This window comes from Eschrichtius robustus, chromosome 17 (genome assembly GCF_028021215.1).
Source record: "Eschrichtius robustus isolate mEscRob2 chromosome 17, mEscRob2.pri, whole genome shotgun sequence".
Lineage (NCBI taxonomy): Eukaryota > Metazoa > Chordata > Mammalia > Artiodactyla > Eschrichtiidae > Eschrichtius > Eschrichtius robustus.
Genome location: NC_090840.1, coordinates 12,722,305 through 12,743,093, shown reverse-complemented (window position 1 = coordinate 12,743,093; position 20,789 = coordinate 12,722,305). Strand labels below are relative to the sequence as shown.

The 20,789-nt window shown below is 39.3% G+C and overlaps 1 protein-coding gene across 2 annotated transcripts in view; it reads right to left on the bottom strand.

The window, feature by feature from the left end:
• Positions 1-20,565, bottom strand: part of SGK3 (serum/glucocorticoid regulated kinase family member 3) — a 147,544-nt gene extending 126,979 nt beyond the window's left edge. The window contains exon 1 of one of the 2 annotated variants that reach the window (XM_068525765.1): positions 20,483-20,565. The gene's annotated coding sequence lies outside the window, so the exon portion shown is untranslated. The remainder of the gene's footprint in view (positions 1-20,482) is intronic. The other variant, XM_068525772.1, reaches the window with a different exon arrangement.
• Between the last annotated feature and the right edge of the window lie 224 nt (positions 20,566-20,789).

Here is a 20,789-nt window from a genome sequence, read left to right as displayed (position 1 = left end):
TGGGCTCTTCCTGGACCAGGGCTCGAACCCATGTCCCCTGCATTGGCAGGCAGATTCCCAACCACTGCACCACCAGGGAAGTCCCAAAATAGGGATTTTTAATAGCGCCTACCTCATGGCTTAAATGAGTTTATATTCACAAACTCTTAGAAGGATACCTGCCTGGTACATAAGTATTTGTCAAATAAAATGAAGGATATGTACATGGATCTCTTGTGTGAATGCTGGTCTCACAATTCGGTACACACTTCTGATGAGGTTGCCCTGTTCAGTCAAACTGTCAAGTCTGTGATTTAATTTTATCCTCCTTACAAGCCAACAGGTTAGCTTATCAGTGTCTCACAGATGCTGGAAGAAGACATGAGACAGCTGAGTGAGAGAAAAAGAACTTTATTATTCACAGCACAGCAAAAAAAGAATGAGCATCAGAATGTCTGCATCAATTCCCCTTGTCTCCAAGTTCCACACGGGTGAATGGAGGGGCCCAGAGAGATGCCACATGTGCAGTGGGTTTGTGTTGCAGCTGGGGAACAATAAACTTGGGGAACCCACTGCTTTTCTAGCAAGCAGCAAGCTAAGCCTGTCCTTTATCCCAGAAGGAGATGTTACTTCATCCCTCAAGACTGCCCACTGCAAACCCAACCATGAGAAATGGCTTGTGTACAGTGGTGTGGTAGAGAGACTCCAAGATAGCCCATAATGGTTCCCAGTATTCCCAATACTTGCCTCCCAATATTCACTCTTTTGTGTGACACCCCCCCCGCTCCAGTTGATTGTGGGCTGGACTTACTGACTCACTTCTAACTAACTGAATACAGCACAAGAGATGGGATGTTGCTTTTGAGATGAGGTTATAAAAAGACTGGCTTCTGTCTTGGGCACCATCTTATGTTCTCTCACTGACTCACTCTGTGGTAAGACAGCTGTCATGTTGTGAGATGCCTTGTAGAGATAACTGCATGGCAAGGAAAAGATGTCTTTGGCCAACAGCCAGGTGAGTGAGCTTGGAGGCAGAATCTCCTCCATTCAAGCCTGGAAATGACTGCAGCCCTGGCCAGCACCTTGACTATAGCCTTGTCAGAGACCCTGCGCCAGAGGCACCCAGCTAAGCCGTGCCTAGATTCCTCATCCACAGAAACTGTCAGAAAATAAGTGATTGTTGTCTTAAGCCTCTATGATTTAGAGTAATCTGCTATGGAGTAACAGATAAGTAACACAAGCAGTCAGGGCCTTGCATTCTGGGCATCCTGAGCAAGACATGCAGGCTCGTGAGAGATAACCATCTCCCAACAACAGGGTAAAGCAACAGCCCAGGGGTCAAAGGGCTGGCATGCTTAGTGTCTGGCATGTAGGAAAGAGGCAGATACTGAGACTGGAAAGTAGAATTTGGAAGGAAGCCCATAGCTGGAACTAGCCTTACCAACCTTGGAGCTATTTTTGAGATTTTTTGTTTGCTTGAGGACATGATGCAGGGTAGAGAAAACTGGCTTCTGGTTTGTACGTGTAGTGGGAAGCAAGGTAGGGAGGAATCCTTTTACAGTGTCAAATACTGAAACGCCTGCACTGCATTCAATGAACCAAATTATCCAGTTGTATATTACTCCCTGTACTCATTTGTCTTTTGTTCTTCTGAAGCCCTTTGTAAACTTTTGTTTAAATATTTTCCCTGGTCTAATCCCTACTCCATCGAATTGAGAGTCAAATGCTTCAGCCACTATATTAAAGGGGAAATAGTGCCCCCTGGAGGCCAGAGTGGCAATGCTCAGAGACCCCCAAGAGGCAGGAGAAGCTAGGACAGGCCAGGGAGACGGCAAAGTTCTTGAAAAAATGCTAGGAAAATATGTGATACTATTTCAAATCTCCTTGATCTAAAGCCTTTAAGAAATTGGCATGAAAATTTTATAACTATGTGTGGTGACTGATGTTAACTAGACTTATTGTGATCATTTTATAATACGTGAATTATAACATTATACATCAATTTAAAAGTTCATTCTAAATAACTAAAAAACATTTTTTTAAGAGAAAGAAATTGGTATGGAAGGTTTTTTTTTCTTGACTTGATAAAGAGCTTTTCTTTTTTCTTTCTTCCTCTTTTTTTTTTTTTTTGGCAAAGAGAGAGTCAACTTTATATGTAATGAAGGGCCAGACAATAGTCATTAAGAACATGGTTTTGGAATATGACAGGCCTTCCTTTTGTTAGCTGTATGTCCTTGGGCAAGTTGATAAATCTGAGCCTATTTCTTCATCTGTAAAAGGATAATATCTTATTACATTACAGTGAGGATTAACTGAGATTATGTATATAACATCCTTAGCACTTGGTAAACAGTATTTGAAAGCTGCTATTATTATTAACTATTACTACTACTAGTAGTACTACTACTACTATTCAGTACATTAATGAGATGATGTGTCCCATGTAACCCCACTTAATATAATATTCTACATGCTGGTAATAGAATTTTCAGATAAGAAGAATTTACAGGAGACATAAATTAGAATAGAGGAAAGGAAGACTCACTGGGTAAGAAAACCCAAGGACCTTTGTAAAGGTACAGGGGAAAATATAATCTTTAAAAACTTTCTTTCCAATACATATAGAGAGTTGTTACAAATATATAATTAACATCTGTTGGATAAGTAGTCAAGGAGATGAAAAAGCAGTTTAACAAGTATGTTATTAAATGGCCTATTTATTAGTTAATAAATGCAAAATAAAACAACTTTCAGGTCTCATATACCTTTTAAAGTTTCAAATGTAAATGAAAATGGAACGAACGGGTATTGGAGAAGACACAGGGAGAAGGCACTGACCATGGAACACAACACACCTGACTTCACCTCCTACCAGCTGTGAGCCCACATATGTCACCCTCCTTCTTTGTACCCTATTTCCTTATCTGTACAGACTGATAGTAACAGCATCTTATAGACTTGTCATGAGGATTAAATGAGAAATGACACAGAAAGCCCAAAGCGAAATACCTAGCTCTCAACAAAGAGTCTCATCATCCATTACCTTCATCACTGCTACTGATGTGCTGATGTTGTTACAGGTAGAATTGGAAAGGTAGGAGAGCCCTTCAGGAGATTCCTCAGAGCACTATGCAGTAAGAGCTATAAAGTCACATATCCCTTTAATCTGTTTTTCTCATTTGTGGGAAGAAATTTAAAGGGAAAAATTACCTGATTAAAGATGTTTATAGCTAACTATGACCATCAAAATTAGGAACAACCTAATGCCCAGAAATGAAGGAGAGGTTAAATAAACAAAGTATATTAATAAAAGATATTAGATACAAGAGGAATATATAGAAATCATAGTTTTACTATATATCTGCAAGAACCAGATCGAAAAAGTAATGGAAAAATATCCCATTCATAATAACCACAACTATAAAATACCTATAAATAAAATTAACAAGAAATGTTCAAAACAGTTTAAAAATACTATAATGTTTTATTGAAGGACATACAAAGATCTCTGTAAGTGGAGGGTCATATCTGAATAAGAAGCCTCAATATATTTTTTAAAAGCCAATTCTCCCCATATTGATCTGTAAACTAAATATGATTTTTATCAAATTCCCAATGGAATTTTTTAAATTTAAAAGCTGATTCTCTAGCATATCTAAAAGAGTAAATGTTTGAAAACAGCCAAGAAAATTTTGTAAAACAACTGTAAGAAAATAAGATTTGGCCCACAAGACACTGAAAAGAACTATAAAACATGGTAAATAGGATAGTGTGGTACTGATCAGGAAAAGATAACTAGAACAGTGGAGTGGAACAGAGTCCAGAAAATAAAAAGTATAATGGGTTTATACTTAGAGGGTTTCATACATGCTCAAGGTGGCATTTCAAGTCAATGGGAGAAGACTGGATTATTCAATACAAACAGCACAAGGATAACTGGCTATCCATAAATTACTGATGGTTTAAAGATCTAAATGTAAAAAACAAAACAATAATACTGTAAATATATATATATATAAATAAAGATATATATAATATCTTTATAAACTTCGGGAGGAAAGAAATTCCTTGGCCTGAAACAAAACCTAGAAGCCATGATGGGTTGATTAAATTATATAAAGACTAAACACTTTTGTACAGAGCCCTGCCTTTATGTACATCCTTCTCCCCTAGGAATTCCTAGGATAGCAACAGCACCGGGTGGCAGAAGAGAGCTGGGAGGGAAGTATAGGGAGTCCGAGAAGGGCACCCAGAAGTCTTTTGCTATGCTTTGCTTTGCTTTGATCCTGGGCATTGCTCCCTGCTCAGAAAAGCACAGTGGATTTTCCACCTGGAGTTTTGATAGGTTTTTAAAATGTATTCCTAGCTCCTAGTATTTTAATTTTAAATGAATTTAAATGAAATAAAAATTCATTTATACCCTCCCACAAACACCAACATAACTTCCATATAGCAAAAAAGACCATAAAGTTAAAAGATGAATGACACACTGAGAGAGGATATTTGCAAAATGGGCAACAAAGGGTTATTATTCATAATCTATAAAGAGTTCTTTTAAACAATAAGAAAAAGAAAATAACCGAAAAAGAAAAATAGGCCAAGGATATGAATAGGCAAATCAGTGAGAAATACAAATTGCCAATAAACAAATAAGCATATGTTTAACTTCACTACTCATCAGAGAAATGCAAATCAAGCAAGATGGCTTCTTAACCTATCTGTATACCAGGGAGGGATGGGACGGTGTAGTCAGGAGGGAGGCAGGCAGGCAGTATGGGGGTGCACTGTCTGGAGAGAATTTATTTTTTAATTTTTTTGGCCGAGCTGCGAGGCATGGAGGATCTTAGTTCCCCGACCAGGGATGGAACCTGCGCCCTCTGCAGTGGAAGCTTGGATTCTTATCCACTGGACCACCAGGGAAGTCTCTGGGGAGAATTTTTTAAAAATAATAAAACGTATAATTATGCTCCAGCAATTCTAAAATATGTCACTAGTAAAATGTCCTTTTTCTGTTCCAGGATCCAATCTCTTATACCACGCTGTGTTGAGTTGTCATGTTTCCTTATTATTTTCCAATATGTGACAGAGTCTTAGTCTCTCCTAATTTCTCAGGACATTGACACTTTTGAAGAGTACTGCTCAAGTTTTTTTTTGTTTTCTGTTTTTTTTGGTGACCTATAAATCCTATTATTCTTTCATTATTAAAAATTTTTCCAGGATCAAACACAACTGAAACTGTGAACTCCCTGAGTGCAGAGACAGTATCTTTTCACCTTTCCATCCTGGTCATCAAGCATAGTACCTGACGTACATCAAGGTCTCAGATCATGGGATCTTTGCTGTGGCATGTTTAGTCGCAGCATGCGGACTCTTAGTTGTAGCATGCATGTGGGATCTAGTTTGCCGACCAAGGATCGAACCCGGGTCCCCTGCATTGGGAGCGCAGTCTTACCCACTGGACCACCAGGTAAGTCCCTGTATAAACAATTCTTTACAACTGAAGTTACTTTAAGTCTGTTTTATTTGCCATTGTGGTTTTTAAACTCTCTGACAAGAGGGAAAAATAATCTGAGTTCACAAAAACCTTCATTTGCCAAAGTTGCCCTGAATGGTATCCCTGCTTCCACGTCTGACCTTGTCTACTCGGTCTCCACCTACTAGCTGGAGTTATATTTAAAACCATAAGTACAGTCATCTCACTCTCTGCTGAAACCCTTCAATGGATTCCAATTCCTGGAGTAAAATCCAAAGCTCTCCCAAGGCTCACGCAGGCCCGCATGAGCCAGTGCCTGTGGGTCTGTCCTGTCTCCTCTTGGCCACTTATCCGCACTCACTATGTTCCCACCTTGCTGGCTTCTGTCGCCCTCCAGTGGCCAAGGTCTGTCCTGGCCCGTGACCATCCCAGAGCTCGTCATTCCTCTTGGAACACCCTCCCCACCCATTGTTTTCTCCCTTATGGAAACAGTTCTTTTCTCTTTTATCAATTTTCACAATTTATTAGGGTTTATTAGTTTTGTGTCTATTTTTCCCACTCTTCTCCATGTGTATTCTGTTTACCACTGTGCAGCCAACAACATTCAACTTTTGTTGAATTAGCTAAGAAACATTTTTACTAAGCTTCCGGGCCTGTTAAGTATCATATCAATCTTGAAATTTAGTTTTGGAATATTGGAAAAAGGGAATATGGTGAATATTATCCAAAAAGTTAACTTAGGGACTTCCCCGGCGGTCCGGTGGTTAAGACTCCACGTGTCCAATGCAAGGGGCGTGGGTCTGATCCCTGGTTGGGGAACCCACATGCCACAGGGCGCGGCCAAAAAAATTAAAAAATAAAAAAAGGTTAACTTAAACTTCAGAGGAATTAGGGTTGAGGGACCAGGGGGAATTTAAGAGGAAAAATATCAGAGTATAGCAAGTGATGAGTAGGCTGCAGAGCAATACCTTACACAGGGGAGATGCTGATGCCACTGTGATTCCAGGTGTTTGAATCCATGAACTTCCCTTTCCCTGGGATACCGTTTCCACTCAGCCAGTGCCCTAACTTCCATCCTGGGTCTCTGCTGTGCAGTGAAGCACAGCCCTCACTAATGGGAGGGATCAGGGGATGGGATCCAAACAACTGACCAGAATCTCTCACTTCCACGTCAAGGAGCAAAAGTTGGTAGAATACATGCAAAGATACACAGCTTTATAATCACAGGGAGATTTTAACACACTTCTCTAAAAATTGAAAGCTCATACATATATAATTTGAATAAGAGAGTTAAAAAATATGAGCTAGAGGGGCAAGATAGGGGTAGGGAATTAAGAGGTACAAACTACTATGTATAAATAAGCTACAAGGAAATAGTGTACACCCCAGGGAATACAGCCAATATTTTATAATAACTTTCAATGGAGTATAATCTATAAAAATATTGAATCACTATGATATACACCTGAAACTAATATAATGTTGTAAATCAACTATACTTCAATAATAAAAAAAATATGAGCTAGTGGACTATATATATAACTGTACAACCATATGATTATTTTTAAAATATAACACTTCCTGTTGCTTATGATGTCCCAGGCACTGTTGTAAGTCGTTTATAGCTATTGGCTCATTTAAAGAATTAAAGAGTATACATTCTTTCCCAGGTTATATGGAACATTTGTAAAAGTGATCAAGTACTGGATTACAAAACAAGTCTCAACAAATAACCAAAATTCAGTATCTACAGATCTAATCATTATGTAGTAAAAGGACAAAAACATGTAAGACAGCAGGTTCCCTGACAAAGGCAAGGGAAGGCAGGGAGGGAAGGGAGGGGATGGTTGAGGAGGGGGAGTTTAGCTCTACCTACACGTTTTATTTGAGAGAAAGCAGGGAAGGAAGGAAAGAGAGGGAGGGAGGGAAATTTATCTTAAATGGCTCAGAAAAAAAAAAAAATCTGCCTATGTAATATAGAGAGATGAGGATAAGCAAATGTGAAATATTAACACCTGGAAAACTGTGAAGGGTGTACGGGAATTCTTTGTAACATTCTTCCAGTTTTTCTAAAAGTCTGAAAGGAAGTCAAAATTTTAAAAAGTTATAGCAATTATGGCAATCTCAGTTTACGGGTAAACAAGCGTCACATTATCTTCCTTACATAAGTTCATAATTAAAAGATAAAAAGAAAACATTTAAATCAAGCACAGCAAATCATTTATAAGAAGAATGGCTTCGAGGGCTTCCCTGGTGGCGTAGTGGTTGAGAATCTGTCTGCCAATGCAGGGGACACGGGTTCGAGCCCTGGTCTGGGAGGATCCCACATGCCGCGGGGCAACTGGGCCCGTGTGCCACAACTACTGAGCCTGCGCGTCTGGAGCCTGTGCTCCGCAACAACAGAGGCCACGATAATGACAGGCCCACGCACCGCGATGAAGAGTGGCCCCCGCTTGCCGCAACTAGAGAAAGCCCTCGCACAGAAATGAACACCCAACACAGCCAAAAATAAATAAATAAATAAATGAAAATTTAAAAAAAAAAGAATAGCCCCTCGTGTCAGAAGAGAGGAGGCCATCATTCACCCACAGAAGGCTGCCTTTGAGCCAATGAAGCACGGTACTCTCCGGGCCTCTGTAAGCAGAGGGGCCCAGAGGTTGGTCCCCACTCTCCTCTGGAGCTGGTGGCCCCGTGCAGGGAACGATCTAGCTGACTCTTCGGCCCTGACTCTGCATCCCTCTTATCTACAGTTGGCGGTTTTTCTCTATGACAGGATAAATAAATTAATAAACATTAAAACACACCTAAAATCCGTCTACCCATGACTTAGTTTCTGTGCGTGTATGCCAAGGTTGTTCAGCTGGTATTTATACGATGCTGCTGTAAACAAAGCACTGTACTTTATATAGTAGAAAAGTATAAAAATAAATACAAGACTTGGCAAATGCTCGCCCCCAAAACCACAAGCTAACAGCGGAAGGAAAGGCACGAGTGCCTGTGTGTGCCAGAGGTTACAGGGTCCACTTTCGGTTTTGCTGGCTCATTTCATTTTCATACCAATTCTGTGAAGTAGATTTCATTATTCCTATTTTATAGATGCAGAAGCCCAGAAAAGTTATTAACTGGCCCCAAATTGCACAACTACTAAGTGACAAAACCAGGAGTTTACCTCAGGTCTGACTCCAAAGTCCATGCTCTTTCTACATCACTAAGTTTATAAAAGTCACAAAAACATAAATACTGTAAGATTTCATTTACTCAAACTCTCTTGGGGATTTCTCTCAAACTCTCTCAGAGTTTCATGCTGGATAGATGACTAAGTGAAAGGGTATCCTCTAGGACAAAGAGCATTGTTCAAAACCTTCCAAGGCTAGAGCAGAGAACACTCCAGAAGCCTCTGGGGAAGAGGCTTTTTCTCCCTGTTTCTTTGCCCTCTTGGGCTTTTGGCATTTGAAGCCCAGCACACCTGGTGTCTAACTGACAAGGTTCTTCCTGAAAGCTCCAGCAAAGATCACTTTTGCCTTTTTGCTCCCTCAAAGTACAAATGAGATAAACCGATAATTTGGAAATAATTTCAGTACATATTAAGGGAAAACAAAACAAGAAGTATTTACAGAAACTACAACAAGCATAAAAATAGTTGGATTTCCAACACACAGTTTTCTGATACCAGATCGGGCCCCCATCAGGTCCTGAAAGTGACAACACTGAACCTTGGTCCTAAAGGGAGGTACCACTGCAGACTGTTTCTCATCTCATTACTCAGCATTTTATTATCTCCCGGCCAGCTGGCTCTCAGTATTTATCTTGTCCTCTAATGATTCATTCTACATATGGAAATATGTAACCTCCCTGAATTTTAGATTCCTCATCTGTATAAAGTGGGAATAATAAAATATCTAACTCATAGAGCTCAAATGGGGAGATCACGTAGGTATAATGGCACATAGTAAGCTCTGTTATTTTTCTTTTCTTCCATCCCTGCACATATGCTGCACCATCATCACCATCCTTACAGTAATTATAGCTAATGGTTGAGCACTTACTATGTCCCTGGCACTGTTCTAAGTACTTGACATGCATTGACTAATTTAATCCATACCACAGTCTTATGAGGTACGATAGGTACAATGACCACCTTCATTTTAGGAAGACACTGAGGCACTAAGAGGTCAAACAAGTTGCCCAAGTTCAAAAGCTGGGGCTCAATCTAGCCAGTCGGGCTCCAGAGCCAGTGCTTCTATCGCCACGCTACACCACATACACAGTGGACCCTGCTGTGCTGAAAGTTAGCCATTTAGACCGACGTGGATCCCTCCACTCAGTTTGCCTTTCTGGTCCGTCTTCATCCCCAACCAGGGGATATATATAAGCTGACACTAGAGCAAGAAGAGGTAGAAATGAGGAAACTTTAAAAAAAGGGCCTACGAGTGTATCCAATCATATACAGAGATACCATTTATGATTAAAGGAGCAGCTACTTCATACTCTTCAACATTGTTTGAATTCTTAGAGCAGGCATTTAATACTTCCAAAATCAATAAGGAACATGTATAAAGGTAGATTCATTTAGGGGAAAAAAATTACCAAGGATATGTAACTTCCAAAGTTAGGAAGAAGGGATTGCATATAGGAGGGAGTTTTTTTGTTTGTTGTTTATTTTAAGGTCAGTTAAACTGCATTAAAACAATAACTTATCAGTAAATAGTGAATATTTTCCCCCATCATTAGGACAGTGATTAAGAATGAGGGTTAAGAGCAGACATGGACTGAATTCCAGCAACACTACTTTACTAGCTGTTCAAACTTCTGTGTTTTCTCATCTATAAATGGGAATAATGATACCTATCATCTCGGGATACTGTTAGGCTTAAGTAAGACAGTATAATTAAGGTGCTTGGTACAGTGCCAGATGCACCACGAGTACTCAAAATATTTTCCTTTTTACAACATCACAGTAATGGCCGAAGAGTATCCTATGGCTGTGCCAGGATTCATTTAACCAGTCCCACATTGTTAAACATTTGGATCATTTTCAATATTATCAATAATAGAAACAACAGAAAAATTTCCTATACAGTTCCGGTTATTTATTTAGTCTTAAATCCTGTAAGTGATTTGATGGATCAAGGAACATCAACCTTGTAAACTTGTGACACACATTATTAAATTATTGATCAATATATAGTTTTACCAAGTGAATCTCTATGTTGAAGGTGATCTAGTCAACTCTTGCCAATAGTAGACATTATTTTAAAGAAATACACTAATATGCAGGTCCCCCAAAATAACACGTTGTTATTTTACTTATTTATTAGACATTTCAATTTCTTCCTTTGTTATATTACAAAGCTCTTAGCCTCTAAATTAACTTAAAGTATGAGATTGGCAGAAAAATAGAAAAATAATTGGAATGGGTAAAAAAATTTAACATAGCATACTACAGACATGGCATTTCAAGTCATTTATGAGGAGAATTTTTCCAATGGTTTTCAAAGTACTCCCTGGAGCCTCCCCTGTAGGGAGGGTGGGAATGGGGGTAGGGAGTGTTGCCAGGTTGCAATAACTCTCATCCTTCCACGTTTGAACCTAATTTAACTGTTTTACATATTGAACTTATTGGTAAGTTGATCTGAAGGGTTCTGGACCTGAAAACAAAACCAAAAGCACATTTAATGCAAGGTTTGGGGACAACTGGTATTCTGCAATATAAAATAAAGAGATAAATTAAAAAGTTGAATCTCTCCCTCACATCATATACAAAAATACACATTAGCTGGATTAAAGCATTAAATGGAAAAAACCTCCATATACTACCAGAAAATATGGACAAACAATAAACTTTTTCAAGCACACTCATAAAAGTAGATCATAATGAGGGGCACTATTTGCCTGTGTTGGTTTTCCTAAAGTGTGTGCCTCTGACACAGATTCAAAATGGTTCTGTAGCCAAAGAAGTGTGGAAATGCTACATTGTCAATAGTAAGGCCAAGGGGTGCCTTAGGTCATTACCTCTATCAGCATGCCCAAACCAACCCCAAAATATATACTCTAAGTAAAACCTAAAAAAAAGAATAAATAAATAAAACAGTGTGCAAAGAAAACAAATGTAACCTAGGATCTTGTGCTGTCAGCAGACTCTGGTCACTAAGCCCGTCCTCTCCCTAGACATTCCAGAGCTATCACTGCTGCTCTCTGAAAAGAGTCACATTGTCATCAGGATAGAAAGGCTCTGAGAAGTCCTAGGGCAGAAAAAGAAGAAAACTTAGTTTACTCAACACTTCCTAAACTCATTTGACTGTAGAACCTTTCCCTCAACGATACCTATTAATATCCATAGAATTTGTGAAGCACACCTTAGCAAATGCCAGGCTATATGAAAATTAATCTTCGAATGGGAAAATGCTGGCTGAGGCATCCTTGTCGAGGATATACTGTCCATTTATCACTCTCCCATGTTGTGATTTGCTGACATCTAATGCTGATGCTTTAATTTAGTACACACACACAATTTCTTCAGTATACTGCTGCCCACTGATGTAAAACGCACCCCCTTGCAGACTGCCTTGGATTTAATTTCTTGTATGTCATCATTACGATGTATTTATATCTTGGAATACTATGAATTTACATACATGATTCACAGGGCTAAAAAAGTATGCTGGCTTATACTTTTGCTCTACTCTCGCCTATTAAAATATCTTATGAAACTATACGTATGAAAAATGTGTCAAGTACTTCTTGCTCTGACTTTTTGTGTCATATTCATGGAAAGAAATGAATGAGACTGTGTTGAGGGCATAAAGCTAGAAGGTTCAGAGACGGGTCAGGCTATTCTACAAAAACTCAAAATTGCTACTGCAATGAAGATACAAATGTTCCTTTTAGTAAATTCTTGAACTTTCTTTTACCCTTCAGGTTCTAAATTGAGGGAAAAGATAAAGAAAAGGCAACGCTGATATAACCGCAGTGATAAGCATTCTCCTGCTCCAAGGACAGTGGTTATTTCGTCCAGCCATTTAAAATTAATGTAAATTTAAACTGTAAGATGTTCGGTTTGTGAGTATTAAGATTCAACTTCTGGTCTACATTAAATGTGTCTCTGTATGTTTAATAATGTCAGTACAAATGATACCTGTTTGCACAAAGTATTAATAACTTCCAAGATTTTTGCTTCTAGTTCAAGATAATCAGATCTCATATGTTCATAAAAATTCTGGTGCTACAAAATCCTGGAGTGTCAATTTTAATTGAGGATCAATTGATAACTCTGTAAAGCAGCTTATTCACTGTAAGATGGGGTTATTATTTTTGAGTATTTGAAATCTGAATTAAATAGTATCTAATCTAATTATTGATGGGAACCAAAAACCAATTCCTCACTGTGGCTTTACTAGTTCACTTACAGCTACTAAGTTGTTGCGAATATATGTACGTGTATGTGTGTTTTGTGCAATTTCCGCTTCTAACTGGAATGTGGCATTGACAGTTAAAGTGCTGGTTCTTTAGAGTTTGGCATGTCTAGGCTACTGTGTGAAGTGAAATCTTTATTCATACATTGTGTCATGATGTCCTTTGGCTTTCATCTGATCCAAACAAAATCCTAAACTCAATGTGAACTCAGCACAAAAAAGTTCATGTTTTAAGGTGCTCATTTGGAAAATCATAAATAATATTACCTTGCTTTAGATTAGTATCAGAATGATAATTTTTTTTTAATCTTGTAGAGAATTTGTGGATTTTCTATGAACATACGATTGGATCTCAGGCTGAGAAACTGCCATGGACGATAGCCATTCATTCATTCAACAGTATTTATTGAGGCTACTGTGTGCCTGGCACAGGGAATCCAACAATCAACAAACTGCCTGCCCTTATGAACAGCCTTACAGTCTAATGGGGAAGGAGGACAATAGACAAGTAATTATATAATTTCAGATAGTGATTCGTGCTGTAAAGAAAGTGAGGAGGATAAGGGAATGGAGAGTGAAAAGGACAGAAGTGCTGTTTTAGAGAGGTTGGCAGGAATGGCATATTGTTGGAGCTGACATCTGAGCAGATACCTAAATGAATATTTTCCGGGAAGGTTCTCCAGGTAGAAGAAGAGCAAGTGCAAAAGCCTTGAGACAGGAATGTACTTGGAGGGTCTGAGTACCAATAACGTGGCTAGTGTGGCTGAAACGTAAGTCAGGGAAATAATGTCAGAGAAGTAGCCAGGGGCCAGATCACGCGGGGTCCAGGGGCCAGACCACACGGGGCGCAGGGGCCAGACCCCACGGGGTCCAGGGGCCAGACAACACGGGGTCCAGGGGCCGACCACACGGGGTCCAGGTGCCAGATCACACGGGGTCCAGGGGCCAGATCGCATGGGGTCCTATAATTTTGTAGTAATGACTTTGGTGGTGGTTAGGGAAAAAAATGGGATGGATTGCAGAAGGCATGCTTTAGATAGAAAAGAAGTGGAACTCCTGTCTCTGAAAATCTTTTTTTTTTTTTCCTTTTAAAATCAACTTTAGGGCTTCCCTGGTGGCGCAGTGGTTGAGAATCTGCCTGCCAATGCAGGGGACACGGGTTTGAGCCCTGGTCTGGGAAGATCCCACATGCCGCGGAGCAACTAGGCCCGTGAGCCACAATTACTGAGCCTGCGCGTCTGGAGCCTGTGCTCCGCAACAAGAGAGGCCGCGATAGTGAAGAGGCCCGTGCACCACGATGAAGAGTGGCCCCCGCTCGCCGCAACTAGAGAAAGCCCTAGCACAGAAACGAAGACCCAACACAGCCAAAAATAAATATAAAAATAAATAAATAAAATAATTTAAAAAATCAACTTTATTGAGGTATAATTTACATACAACAAATGCGCGCATTTTAAGAGGTCAGATGAGTTTTGGCAAATGTATATATCCCTGTCACCATCACCAGAATCAAGATAAAGAATATTTCCATCAGCCTCAAAACTTCCCTTGTTCCCTTTTGCAGTCAGTGCTCACCCCCTGACCCCCACCAGAGCCAGGAACTCACTGGAATTGGGGACTCATTATTTTTAATGTGGGCTTTAAGGACCTAGATCTGTGCTGCCCGATAATGGTAGCCACTAGCCACATGTAGCTACTTTAATTGAATTTAAATCAAATTAAATGAACAATTCAGTCCCTCAGTTGCACCAGCCATATTTCAAGGGCCTAATAGCCACATGTGGCTAGTGGTTGCCATATGGACAGGACGGGCATGGGACTTTTCCATCGCTGCAGACAGTTTTATTGGGCAATGCTGAGATGTCACCCTGCTGGAATGTGACCTTCACCACACGGAGGTAGGCCAAGCAGTCTGAAAACTGAGTAAGCCATACATGTCACAACACCCAGCTTTATATTACTATCTGTGTTTATTACCTTTATCACCAAGTAATTAATAAAACCATGCTTGGGCCAGGGTGTTTAAGGAGAATGGTATGATGATGGCAACAGTAACTATGGAGTTGTTCATTGCATAGAAATTCTTTCTCCATTACTAAGTTTCAAGGATGTCCTATTTTTATTAAGGACATGCCTTTATAATTCATAAGGCACAATCTTGTTTTAAGTAAAATTAAACCTCAAAATCATAGTCTTACTAAATTTATGTGTGTGTGTGTGTGTGTGTGTGTGTGTGTGTGTGTGTGTGTGTTTTGGAAGGGGGGATTCTAAAGCAAATATGCTGAAATAGAAACATTTGTTAAAACTAGTAGTGGTTTTTATATTATTTTTCTGTACACTCTTGAATGCTTGAAATATTTTTTTAAAAGTAGGCTTTAAATGTTGGACAAGAATATTTAATGTTATCAAGATTGTTCATGATGTGATGAAAGAATACAGGTTAAGGACTTCCCCTGTGGTCCAGTGGCTAAGACTCTGCGCTCCCAATGCAGGGGGCCCAGGTTCAATCCCTGGTCAGGGAACTAGATCCCACATGCCGCAACTAAGACCCGGTGCAACCAAATAAATATAAATAAATAAAATATTAAAAAAAAAAAGAATACAGGTTAAAAACAGTATGCACAGTAGTATAGCATAACGGTCAGAATAGCCTAAGAGTCAGTATAGCATAATAGTTACATGTACTCTGGAGCCAGACTATTTGGTTTTAATCTTAATTATGTCACTTATTAGCAATGACACATTGAGTAAGTTACTTAACTTCTCTGTGCCTCAGTTTCCTTATCTGTAAAATAAAAATGATAAGAATAGTACCTGGCTCATAAAGATATTATAAGGATTAAGTAAATATATGTAAGGATCCTGGTGCACAGCAGATACTCAGTAAGTGGTAACAGCTGTTATGATAAGGCTGAGGATGAGGATGATACAATTTTGGTGTCTTAAAAAAGGATACTCCCCCTCCTCCCTTCTTGTTTTAGAAAAAAAGAACTTGAACAGTCCATCAAAAATGTTAACAACTGTAACCTCTAATTGATAACAGACTTATTTTAATTTTCTTCTTTTTTACTTATAGACATTCCACGTCAAGTAATTCTTTTTGTACTTAAAACAATAGAAACACAGAAACAAAATCTTGGCTTTAAGCCCTTCCCCAAAAGTGCCCTACTGTCTGGTAAGCAGTGATTTTCAAAGTGTGATCTTTGGACCAACAGCATCAGCAGAACCAGACAACTTGCTAGAAATGCAAATTCTCAAGGTCCACCCCAGATGTACTCATTCTGGAGTGGAGCCCAGCAATCTGTTTTAGCTTTATATTCCATTCTGATGCTCACTAAAGTTTGAGAACTACTGTGCTAAGGCATAACTTGTAGCCCTGTACTTGACCTCTCTCACCTTTATACAGTGATAAATACTGCCAATCATTCTTCCTCAAATACTCTGCAACTCTTGTTCGCAATGTCCTCTTTCCACCCTTGGACATACCTTCTTCGTGAGCCTTTTGAGAGCTATTGCTCCTCCCTATCCTCAGTTACTGCCTGGCAATAGAAAATGCAAATGCCTTCTGGAGCCAGGCAGGTAATTTATCTCAAGCGGGCCTGGTGTACGACCTTAAAGAGTGAAGTGCTGGCCACTGCCCAAAGATGTTCACAATTTTTTGAAAAGTTAAACTGCTGCTGGCCAAACAAAAACACATCTAAGCCAAGTTTGGCTACTGGCCACCATTTACACTCGCTTCTTGGCTAATTCTCTCTCAAATCACTAAGCAGCTATGATGTAGTGGAAAGAGTGAGTGCTGAACATAGAAGGAAACCTTGATTTGAAGCCCAGCTCTGCTACTTGCTAGCAGGGTGGTAATAATGATAATAATGTTAACCTCTCAGAGTTAAATCTTCTCACCTGTATAATAAGGACAATACTACCTATCTCACAGGATTGTTTTAAAGATTAAGATAATATACTTAAAAACACCTGGCATATAATAAGTCCTCAATAAATTTTTCATAGCATTTGTGGTATTTAGTTTCTTGTATTGTTTTGATTATATGCTTTATTCTACTTGTACTTATGAACAACTTAGTTTAGCCTATTTATTCTATTAGACTCTAGGCTCCTTTGGGACAGGGATGGCCTTCTGCATCCCTTTAAGCTCCTACAATCCCTACTTCAGTAATTAAGTCCCTCTCACATCCACCTCAAGCTTCAACAAAAGCTTGTGATTGTCTGGGGTAGGGATCTGGAGTGACAGAGTCAATTCTCAGTAGAGACGTACATTTCATATGAGAAAGTATGTGGCTTGCTTCTAACAATCCCCAAAGTTATGCTTCCCTTCTTTTTCCAACATAAAAAAGAAAGAACGATGATGGTTATTCTGTTAAGTGGAGGCCTTTTGCTTTTCACAGTTACCAGGTTTGTTAAAAGCAATACAGGGGGCTTCCCTGGTGGCGCAGTGGTTGAGAATCTGCCTGCTAATGCAGGGGACACGGGTTCGAGCCCAGGTCTGGGAAGATCCCACATGCCGAGGGGCAACTGGGCCCATGTGCCACAACTACTGAGCCTGCGCGTCTGGAGCCTGTGCTCCGCAACGAGAGGCCGCGACAGTGAGAGGCCCGCGCACCGCGATGAAGAGTGGCCCCCGCTTGCCGCAACTAGAGAAAGCCCTCGCACAGAAACGAAGACCCAACACAGCCAAAAATAAATAAGTTAAAAATAAATTAAAAAAAAAAAAGCATTGCCTTGCTTTAAAAAAAAAAAAAAATACAGGATGTTCAGAAGTGCCATACTAGAAATTATGAAGAAAACAGGTTTGTTTTAACTTAATTTTGACAATTCAGATACAAGTGATGCTGTGTAGGTATCAGAAGAGCTAACATTAGGTGCCCAGCTCATTCTTCCCATCTGGAATACTGAGGCAAGAACAAGAGCTATTATTTATCCCACAAAGAAGGTTATTAGGCAATTAATATCATGGGATTTGAGGAAGAGGAAGGAAGCATGTGTATCTCATATAAGCAGGTTAGAGGCTTTCTGTACTCCTATGGCTTTATAAGAAACAGTATGTCATATTTTGTCCTGACAAAATTTTCTTTTCCTTACTTTATAGGTGCCCAGGCCTAAGTGCCTGTAAAGAATTAATTTCACATATTGAATTTGGCCTGGTTAATTTCATTTTAACATGTAATATGGTTAACATATTATTTATGTTAGCTTTCTTACTTTCTGAACTTTGTATCTACAGACTCATTAAATAAATGACTTTCAGGTTAAATGATCTAATTTCAGAACTGTTTGAAAACTTACCTCCTCTACCTCCCCCCATTAACTATGCTTTGTACCAGGGTATTTCTATATTTTTCCCTCAAAAGTATAATCCTTAAAAGTAGGACAACTATAGTAACAAATGGGTTTAGGTATCAAATTTAGTTTGGGAAGAATGTTTCTAACTAACCTAGGTTCCATATGGGTAAAGGAACACTGGACCAGTCAAATGGATTGTGCTTGAGAAGCCAGGAAAAGTCTACCCATTTCTTCAGCAGGGTAGGAAGTAGTTATTCTGTGAAGGCACGGTTCAGAATGAAATATTCAGACGCAATTTAAAAAATCTATTTCACTGTTCTCATGTATCATCAATAAGGAAAATTTCGCTTGGTGGTATTGACATGAAAGTACATGACAGTGTTAGAACTGCACACTTGCTGTTATCTTTCCTGTGCTCTGAGGCATTCATCATGAGAAAAATACAATTTCATTGCAGGTGTAAATTCTCAGTCACAGTAGAAAATAATTTCCACTTAAAGGGCATATCTAATTTCTCAACTTATAAAGAATTAAAAATCAGTTCCAAGACCACTTGTGTAGTTTACCACCAAACCACTGTCAGAATAGAAATAAACAAAATTTCCTGCATGAATTAATTCTTTAAGAAAAACTTTATTGAAAATTATTCCCTTCAAGATAAATAACATTACCTATCTTGTATGGAGGTAACATTTTTGCAGGGGCCAGGTAGAATTGGGCAAGAAAATAATTAACATTTAAAGAATTTCTCGGGACTTCCGTGGCGGTCCAGTGGTTGGGACTGCGCTCTTCCACTGCAGAGGGTGTGGGTTCGATCCCCGGTCGGGGAACTAGGATCCCGCATGCCCCACTGCGCGGCCAAAAAACTTAACTTGCTGGTTCACATTATGTAAATGTTATTGTTCTTATTATTCATGTGATGACTGGTGTGTGAATAGCAGGTGTGGTGCTTGCAGGGAAAGAAAAATAAACCTTTAAAAACAAATTAAGGATTTCTCTTTGACACATATTTCTTTAAAATAAAATTGTAGATAATAATTAGGTGAAAGGCAGTACTAATACCTTTTAGGAATGTCTATTTTACAGACGATTCATTTCAAAGCATCAAATTCTATTTACTCAAAAAACTTAACAAAGTAAACAGTAGGTTTGGCAGCTACAGAAAACTCGAATGGCCTCATGGACTGCACTGATGTATCTATTTTGTGCCAAATGTTTCAGAAATTTTGAGGCAGTTCACTTATCTAAGGTTTCAGAAAGCAAGAGTTTCCAGAATGATAAGTGAAAGGAGCTGACTGTACAATATTAAAATAATACTAGCTTTCAATTAACATATGAATGTGTTTTGCGTGAAGAGGCAGTTGCCTACCACACAAGAAATAAAGTTCTGTGGCCTCCTTAAGGGTAAACATCCTTACAGCCCCTTGAGTCACTACGGGGAGATCCTGAGGCCTAACAAAAGGTCTGTGCTTAACAGCTCCTTTTTCCTCTTGTAGGAAGTAGTATAAAAAGCACTCTGTGTCTGAGAAATCCTGGTGATTTGAACTTGTACAAATAACTTAATTACTTCTAGTCTGTTTCCATAACTGTAAATGGAGCCAACAATACCTGGTAAAGATATTACAGGTGTGAGGATGAGATGATATATGTGATCATGTTTTGTAAACTATAAAGCAAGAGTAACCAGAAATTAGTTACTATTTTATATAATACTGTCCTAACATTTCCTGCCTATGTCCCTGTCTGTAAAATGGGTACAGATCTAGGTCCAAAAGCCTGTGAACTTGAGCAAGTCATTTTCTTTCTGGACGTGTGTTTCCTAGCAAGGTTATTATTACATTATGAAGATCAAATGATATCCTGTATGTAAATGCTGTGACAGGCATATATCAAGAACGCAATAAATGATAGCTGTTATTACTCCCTGAGAGTAGGATTGTAAGGATCAAACAATATTATATCTACTTAAAAGGCTTTGAATATGTATTTAAATTCTGTACACATCCAAGGTATTGTTATTTGTACAGTAAACTGCAAAGACGCACATGGAACGAGGAAACAAATGGCGCCTCAATGACTCCCAGTAGAGAGGGGGGAAAAGGCAGAAAAGGGGGCTCAGGAGCCTCGGCGGCTTGTAATAGCGTTGGGAATGAGAAGAGAGAAGTGTCATAGAAGAAAAATAGAAAGAAAAAACTTTTAAAAATACTCTGAGAATCAATTCACTATTCTCCCCCTTTTTCTCTTATGACCTCCAGCCTAGATTAGACCATTTCATTCAACTTCCCATCCCGCCATGTCGCTGGACATTTATTTACTGTACCTTCTTCACTGAGAGCCTTTCATTCCCCTCCCCTTCTAGGAGTCGTGAACTTCAGAACCTCTGCCTCCGACACCCATTCCCTTTAACTCTGTTATTAACCAAGCTTCCCTATATTCTTCCCTCCGCCTAAGGGGGAAGTGAGTCTAGTCGCACCGCAGGGCATCCTAGGAAATGTGGTCTCTCATACTCATTTTGCTTGGGCCCCAGAGTGGGGAAGACGACAGAAGACATATAGTTAAAACTACAACTCCCGGCAGGCAATGTGAGCGACTCTCCGCCTTTCTGCCCCCATTTCGAGTGCCTTCCT